General features: G+C 38.6%; 2 long non-coding RNA genes across 2 annotated transcripts; one reads left to right on the top strand and one right to left on the bottom strand.

Annotated features, from left to right (window-relative positions):
- Positions 1–4,741: 4,741 nt before the first annotated feature.
- On the bottom strand, positions 4,742–5,194 carry LOC125216077. The gene is made up of 2 exons (XR_007175350.1): positions 5,072–5,194; positions 4,742–4,974 (listed from the first exon to the last, which is right to left on the bottom strand). It is a non-coding gene; the product is annotated as an uncharacterized LOC125216077 (long non-coding RNA).
- A 71-nt stretch (positions 5,195–5,265) lies between these two features.
- Positions 5,266–7,721, top strand: LOC125216076. Its single transcript, XR_007175349.1, has 2 exons — positions 5,266–5,410; positions 7,479–7,721. It is a non-coding gene; the product is annotated as an uncharacterized LOC125216076 (long non-coding RNA).
- Positions 7,722–9,108: the final 1,387 nt, after the last annotated feature.

Here is a 9,108-nt window from a genome sequence, read left to right as displayed (position 1 = left end):
TATGGGACATGGATGTCATTCTGAATTGGAAAGGGGGTATTTTAGTGACGAGGTACCATAAACGATATAAAATAAAGATCAGGTACCGTTTTCGTGCGAAAGTGAAAGATCAGGTACCATTTATGTAATTCACTCTAGAATAAAAGCAAAGTAATTAACAAACGAATATTAAATAAATAGGAACTGTGTAAACCAAAGTCGTTACTAACACATCCCTAAAATTCTATGAGTTTAGTTACACATAATGAAATAATCTAAACACATAGAAAACATAAGAACTTTAATAATTGAACCCGGAGGTTGAATCTTGCAGTCTTGATCTTCTCTTGAATCCACTCTTCAAACTCCTTAAGCAATGATAAACAATGGAGGCAACTCTCAAATATTATGCTCTGAAAAATATGCATCAAAAGGATCATTTGATGAAGCTTTAGGGGGTATTCATATCCTCCAAGTCGTGTGTCATGATATTGTAAACCTTTAGCATAGTATGGTAAGTCTTGGAGAGAAAATAGGGCAATTTCTGTGCGCTTCGTTTTTCCAGCGGTCACAGGCAATGATTCCGTAGCTTCTGTATCTCGATCAACGGTCGCTGCACTTGTTACGGCGGTCACTGGCAATTATTCCGTAGCTAGTCGCTGGGCATGTTCTTCTTTTCAACTCTATTTTCCAAAGCGGGCCGCTACATGTGCAACGATCGACAGCGTCTAACGGTCGCTGGTTAAGATGCAACGGACCGCTAGCTGGCTCGAAAACTCTAGATTTCTAATTTCGACTTTTGCTACCGTTTTAGGCTTTATTTTACACATTTCTCACAAAACACGTCAAAATACTATAATAGATCAAATATGCAAATAATGGACATATAATGCAACTTTGACACTAAAAACGGGCCCAATAAAGGCTAGAAAACAGTTCAAAATCAGAGCATATCAAGATCCATATTATTACTAGTATTTAATGGTGGGTCATAGCATATCAAGATCCATATTATTACTAGTATTTAATGGTGGGCCCTAGTGATATAAGCGGTAAATAAATTGATGTATATAGGTAATGAGTTTGAGAGAAGTTTCCGTAAATAAATGTAATTCTAATGAATTTGTAGTATTACTATGGTTCCTTGTATTAGTTTACTCAGGTTGATCATTTCTTTGTAAGGATGATCATTGTTGAAAATATGAGCGTTTCTACCCGACTAGAACAACCTAGATTTTACATAGTCTGCTATCTACCTATTGTTTGGATCTAATCAAGTTTATGGTGATTGTATTGCAATCAACAAATATTAGATTATGTTTGATTGGGGCTATTCAAGTGGAGAAGCGATGTTCAAAAATATTAAATTTACAAAATAAAAATAAACGAAACTATATACATGAATTTACGATAAACTAACTTACAATTGTAATTTCAATATAAAGAATGACTAAAAAAGATCTATATCTATACAGGATTGTGATCAATTGAGATTATTTAAGCTAATTGAGAAATAAGATGCAATATTAGCCACTCATTTTTATTAAATGAGTGGTCTAGATTTTGTCATACAATAAATAATTTTAGATTAATTTAATATGAAAGGGTATAATGGTCATTTCGTGTTTTAATTAGGGTTCAACCACTCATTCTTCAGCCACTCATCCTCCCAAAACTCGCCTCCTAACTCAGACGAGTCCGACTTGACCGTCACCAGCTCCTTCCTCACCGGAGTCGCCGCCGGAGGTGGAATCCTTAGCTCGTCGTCTGATGCCTCGAGCAGATAGCCTATATCCGGCCGCGATTCGCCGGAATCCGACGCCAATTCGATGATTTCTTCCTCTAACCCCTCTGGATTCGCCGCTCAGCTGGTTCTTCTGGCTGCTCACGCTCAATCCGGCGGCGGAGGAGAAGATCCTAATCGAGCTCTGCACTCCTCAAGGAGTCTTGCGGCGGTGAATCGCCAAGTGACTCGCCGAGGCCGTGCACCTCATCATGGAGCTCTGCGAGGGCGGGAAGCTGTTCGACCGGATCAGATCTCTCCAGATCGATTTCCTAACTTTGTATTCACAATTTAGCTAGGTGTATTTTCAGTTTCTCTCTCAACAATTGATTATTTGATGCTTTTCTGCTGCTGCATTTGGATTTTGATCGATTGTGTTGCTGTAATTTTAATGGAGATGTAGCTAAATGCATTTAGATTTGATTGGATAATTCTAGTTAATTCTGGGGCTAATTCTTCGATTGAGTTTGAAATTGATAGGGTCTTGTTAGGTTGAGATTATTTAGCTAAATTGAAGAATTAGCCCCAGAATTAACTAGAATTATCCAATCAAATCTAAATGCATTTAGCTACATCTCCATTAAAATTACAACAACACAATCGATCAAAATCCAAATGCAGCAGCAGAAAAGCATCAAATAATCAATTGTTGAGAGAGAAACTGAAAATACACCTAGCCAAATTGTGAATACAAAGTTAGGAAATCGATCTGGAGAGATCTGATCCGGTCGAACAGCTTCCCGCCCTCGCAGAGCTCCATGATGAGGTGCACGGCCTCGGCGAGTCACTTGGCGATTCACCGCCGCAAGACTCCTTGAGGAGTGCAGAGCTCGATTAGGATCTTCTCCTCCGCCGCCGGATTGAGCGTGAGCAGCCAGAAGAACCAGCTGAGCGGCGAATCCAGAGGGGTTAGAGGAAGAAATCATCGAATTGGCGTCGGATTCCGGTGAATCGCGGCCGGATATAGGCTATCTGCTCGAGGCATCAGACGACGAGCTAAGGATTCCACCTCCGGCGGCGACTCCGGTGAGGAAGGAGCTGGTGACGGTCAAGTCGGACTCGTCTGAGTTAGGAGGCGAGTTTTGGGAGGATAAGTGGCTGAAGAATGAGTGGTTGAACCCTAATTAAAACACGAAATGACCATTATACCCTTTCATATTAAATTAATCTAAAATTATTTATTGTATGACAAAATCTAGACCACTCATTTAATAAAAATGAGTGGCTAATATTGCATCTCATTTCTCAATTAGCTTAAATAATCTCAATTGATCACAATCCTTAATAGATATAACTAAATTTTAGAAATTGTTGCATATAGAGTGAGATCTTTCCACATATCTATTCCTCTACATTCCTCATAACTTTTGCATGCCTATATATAGAGAGAGATCTTTCTAGTCCAACAACCAAGTACATCATGAAAAGCACGTTATTCACGGAGACATCAAGCCTGAAATCTTTTTTCTTTGATCAAGAGGTATGGTTCAAAAGTCAAATATATGCAATTTTACCTACGCTAAAATATGTTATTAAGTCATATACATTGAATCATAAGGTTGATATTCCAATTCAGAATTGCTGTTACAATTTTTCTCACCATTGATAATTATATAAATATATATTCAAATAGAGTATTAAAGCCACCCCAGATCAAACAAAGTCTACTACATAGCTATTGTTTGGATCTAATCAAGTTCATGTTGATTGTACTATAATCCGCAAATATCAGACTATCTGGACTATTCAATTGTAGAAGTGATTCTCATGCCTTCGCCATGACCAACCTTGCACAGATGGTCACTCCCCAAAACAAACAATAATGATGGAGAACTACGGGACCTGTAGTGAATAAAGCTGATGGTATGCTCGTTAATGTTCTTGCATACTATTGGCCTTAGTACACGGCCATCGTCACACCTGCAGATCACGACGTCATGCTCTTCACTGTCTCCAAATGCAACGGACACGCAGGGTCGTGTATCGGGTAGTAGATCTAATTATAATGTTTTGGTTTTCATAGAAAGAATTTAACTTGTTTATGTGTTTTAATACATGGTTCCATTTTCCTTTTTGGTGTATGTGAAGAATGGCGATAGTGAAGGTCCCGAGTGTGGCGAAGCGGAAGGTGAATTTCATGGAAGTCAACACCACCACTGGGGTGTCAAAGGAAGCTCAACTGGATACTCTAAGTTGAGCTTCCTTTGACACCCACATTCGAGACCTTCACTATCGCCCATCTTCATATGCACCAAAAAGGAAAGTCTAACCATGAATTAAAACACACCAACAAGGTAACTTCATTCCATGAAAACCAAAGTATTATAATTAGATCCTTTACCCGATTCACGACTCCGCAAGTCTGGTTTATTTGGAGACGGTGAATAGCATGATGTCGTGGTGGTCATGTACTAAGGCTAGTAGGCAAGGTCATGAACAAGCATGCCATTGGCCCTGTTCACAACTAAAGGTCATGTTATGTTTTGTATATCCAATTTATCTCATAATTGTTTACTAATGTTGCTATATGCCACACTCCATAACGTATATTGCGGTAAAGCGGTGCATGCAATTATAATTAAAGAAGGTATAATATTGACAAACTCAAATTTTTTGTTGTATCATTTGTGCATTCTCATCCAATTAATTGTTATTTTGGAGTTTGATGTGTTTGGCATTGGTCCATCAGAATTCAGATAACCCGGATGGGCGCTAATGTTTATGAAGGTAGATTACATTGAGTTTCACTCGCACGGGTACCATTGGTCCAGTAGACCACTTGGGCAGGGTAGACGCTAAATTTTATAAAGGAAGTGTCCAGAGAGTTTCAAATTATTTAAGTCCGTGCATCGCATGGGCGTGACACTAGTTTTGAATAATACTCTGTAACATCCCGAGTTTTCGTACACTAATTTTAGAGTATAAAAAAAATTGGACGAAAAGACGATAGGAATTTAAATTGCAAGGAAATTTAAGTTAGTAAACTACAATTATTGGAAGAAGGAAAAGAGAATAAATTAGTACAAAGTACAACACATGCTATACAACGTGGATACATAGAGCTACGAGTAAGATTCCGAGCTATAAGATTCCTTTCAAAGCTACATTTCTACGGTACAAGATCTTATACTCTACTCTCTTCTCTTCCCCATCCTTCTCGAATTTGGCATCCCATAAGACTCTAAATTTGACAACCAATAACACCAAGGATCCTGCAAGAATTTAACACCAAAAGGATTATTTGAAATAGACTTCACAAATACTCAAGGTTGGGGACTTCTCCAAAATAGCAAGCATGACCAAACTTACACCAAAATGGTATACAATTGGATAAACACAAGGAAGAGACAAGCTGGCAGCCCCAAAAATAGGAGCCTTTGCCCCCAAGACTTGCACAATTAAGTAAAGAAATATGATGCCAAGAAAGAGATGAGCTGGCAGCCAAATATGAGAGTCTTTGTCCCCAAGTTTCCAACACAAGAGGCCTATATAAGCAGCCCCATACCCTTCCCCTCCCCTCTCCTTCAGACACCACAAATTCACTCAAAATCAAGGAGTGCAGCAAGGAAATGGGAGGAGCAAGAAGGCGAGGAGAGGCAGCGGCAACACGGAGGAACAGCCGCATAAACCGAGGATCCACCGAGTGAGGTAAATACCTCAACACCCCATGATTAGGCAGGAACTTAGAAAATTTAGAAGCCTCAACAGTAGCAAAGAACAGAATTTCCATGTTAAGCTCAAGAACTTAGAGCTTTAGAGATCTTTCATCACAAGATAAAATAAGAATCGATCATAAGCTGCCTTAGCTAATTCAATGACAAAAGATGCACCAAGGTTTCACCAACAATCAATTTCAAGAGACTTTAATACCACAAAGCTACTGCCCAAAGAGGAACTCAAGATACTAACTAGATAATGGAAGTGAAAGAACTTAGCTTTAGGCTGATCGAGAAGCTGTCCGACAATGGTCGAGCGACGAAGGAGATCTCGTCGGAGGGAGCCGGGGAGAGCGCATGCAGCAGCGCTGCTTGCCGGAGGGAAAGCTCGGCGGAAAGCTCGATGCAGAGAGCTGATGCAGGGCGCTGGCAGCAGCGACGGAGATTCGGCGAGCGGCGGATGACGAGCAACGTCGGCGGCGGTGCCGTGAGCTCTCCAAGCCAGAGTGAGAGGAACCGGCGGAGGGGAAAGGCGACGCCTTCTTCCCTGTCGGCGAGATCGCTGGAGGAGGCGAGAGGTGGAGAGAGGTTCCGTCTCTGTCAGAAGAAGAGGGAGTTCGATAAAGAGAAAGCTCGACGGAGTGTCCGGTGACGGTGCTGCGATCCCCGGAGAAGAGCGGCGACGGAGAAAGCCGAGAAGAGTTTTAGGAATTTCAATTAAAAAAGAAATGAGATTTGGGGGAGAGAAACCGATGGTGGAGAAGGAGTATATTGGGTCTTTGTTGGGCCTATTCCATTACTCTTGATTTAATGCTATTTGGGGCTGATTGTGTTTAAGCTTGGGGCCAATAAGTAAATAAGTTAAGGTGGACCGATGCTAGTTGATTTAAGAAATGAGTTGAGAATATTAATTACATAATAGACCAAGTAATTCAAGTCAAGAAGTGGGCTACGAGATTGGGCCAAGAAAATTTATTAGTATGGGCTGAGATTAATTTTGTTGGATCGATATTAATTTAAGGGTTGAGTTGGAGCTCAATTAAGTAATTTTTCCCGAATAAAACCAAGTTCCCGATGATTGGAAATATTAAAGTTTGAGACGCGAAGGGGCCGACCGTCGACGCCATGGGCGGCCTTAAGAAAATTCAAAGAAAAGATTTAAGAAAGGATTTTCCAAGAACCCATAGTTTATTATTAATTGCTCAAGTAATTATTTTAAAGATAATGGAATTTCTCCGAACATAGTAAAGTGAATAAATAAATTCTACAAAGTAATGAAGCCGAGGTGGGATCTAGAAAATCCTATAAGCCAAGACTAAGGATATAGGTGCTATACCATAGGGTACATGCATTCCTTCTAAGGAGAAATAGTTCAAGTACTAATTAGCGTGCTACGCTATTTATTTTCAAAGGATAAATTGCTCGAGGGCAAGTGGGGTCAAAGCGAATAATTGAATTGAAGAATAAGCATATCAGGTGGGCTTTCTTTATCCAGCACACTAGTGTGGATAAAAATCAAATACTTGCGAAATTATGAAAAATCATCTTTTCTCAAAATGGAGCTATGATTCTTTTCAAATTGTTGTCATGCCATAAATGTTCTGTTTTGATGAATGTCATGGACTTTCATGGATTGTCACGGAATGGATTGTCATGGATTTTCATGGACTGTCACGGAATGGATTGTCATGGATTGTCACGGAATGGATTATTATGGATTTTTATGGATTGTCGTGGAATGGATTGTCATGGATTTTCATGGAATGATGGGTGACCGTTGGAGCGGCACTTGACTGGAATGAATGATGAACGATGAATGATGAACGATGAATGATGAACGATGAATGATGAATGATGAATGATGAGTGAGGATTTATGACAGAACCTAGTCTGCAGTCGAACTTTTAGCTCACAAAAGAACTTAGTAAGCTCGGGCCTTTTAAGAAAACCCCCGTGTGTTACTGTGATGGCTTGACAACTATATAATGCATGTTTTGTTTTCGGCACGTGTCCACTGAGTACTCCTGTACTCAGCCCTGCATGTATTTATAAATGTGCAGGTTGAACGTCAAGAGGATGGAGTGATGATCGGAGTCGATGTTATCAAGTTGATCTCCCAACGATTCGTGTCTTCATACACGAAGTCGTTTAGCAATGACTTATTCCGCTGTGCTTTTGTGCTTTTAGAATTATGGAACCTCACCATCAACTCTGATTTAATTGAGGGGATGTCTATTCTGTTTTCAAGACCATATAATGAAATACTTGGCTTCTATGATATCAATTGACTTGGCCTTGTGAAATTCTCAAGTTCTAGCCCTTTTCTTTTCCCCGCTTCTTTAATCCCTCTTATTAGTCACAGTTTACCCGTTTTCGCTATCCTTAACAAAATGCGGTCGTGACATACTCATAATTTAACAATTCCTATATAGAAAGGTGAAACCATTTACATTAAATTAAATTCAAATGAATTTGTAGTATTACTATGTTTACTTGTAGGGGTGTCAAAATGGATATTGGGTAATTGGATATCCGATACCCGATTTTTCAGGTTTCGGGATCGGGATCAGGTTCGGGTATAAGATTTTTGGATTATTGGATATCGTGTTACCCGATACCCGATCGCGTATACCCAAATTATCCGAATTACCTGATTTTCTAATTTTATTTTAAAATTTAATAAATTATTTATTTATTCTATTATTTTAAAAATTAAATAATTAAATTTTAGTAGTTTTTTTTCTCTTAACCCTGAACTACTTCAAGTTTGTATCAAAATTCGAACTACAAGTTGTATTTCTAAAAGTTTATAGTTAGTTTTCTTAAAAAAATAATTAAAAAAAATAAAACAAAAATCCAAAATTGGGACTTGATATCCGAAATAATTTTTGGATCGGGTATCGGGTATTAGATTTTGAGAAATTCGGGATCGGGTATCCGCGGATACCGGATACCCGATTTGACAGGCCTAATACTTGTATTAGTTTACTTAGTTGTTGGCGACTCACTTCATAATAATTGAGTTCCTTTTTCTTCCTTATTATTACTACAATCGCTATGCATCCGCATTAAAAAATATGAAATGACTCTACATGTAACAATAGTTAATATATTGTTGCATTGGAATATATGTATATAGTGCAGTTACAACTCAAGCAGTTGTTTCAACTTTCAACTTTCAACAAATTCAAAGAATGCATGTTGACATGGGTATGTGGTTTATCTTTTTCTCTTGAAGCATTGATTGCGTATACATGATTACAAAATATAGATAGTAACGAAATCAAAATTGAATTTCATTTTCAGAGCTTCATTAACAATTTCTCTCACCATTTATAATTATATAAATATATGTACAATAATAGTATTAAATACACCCATCAGAATTGTTTGGGGAACTGATAATTTCTTTGTAAGGCTGATCATTGTCGAAAACATGAGGGTCTCTACCCGACTAGAACAACGTATATCGTACTTAGTCTGCTCAGCGTTGCATGTCAAGTCAGTTCCGCTTGCTGATATGTCGAATTTGCAAAATCGTATAAACAGAGTAATCTGAATCGACTTTTCTTCAAAACTCTTAGATATGTCAACTGTACATAAAAAAATGTGTAAACTTTTCACTTATAAATAATTGGACCAACTAATTGGAAAGTCCATTACTAATAAACAATTTAGGCTAAAATGTCC

This window comes from Salvia hispanica, chromosome 3 (assembly GCF_023119035.1).
Source record: "Salvia hispanica cultivar TCC Black 2014 chromosome 3, UniMelb_Shisp_WGS_1.0, whole genome shotgun sequence".
NCBI lineage: Eukaryota > Viridiplantae > Streptophyta > Magnoliopsida > Lamiales > Lamiaceae > Salvia > Salvia hispanica.
Note: the sequence above shows the minus strand (reverse complement) of the source record. Positions and strands in the feature narration are given on the sequence as shown.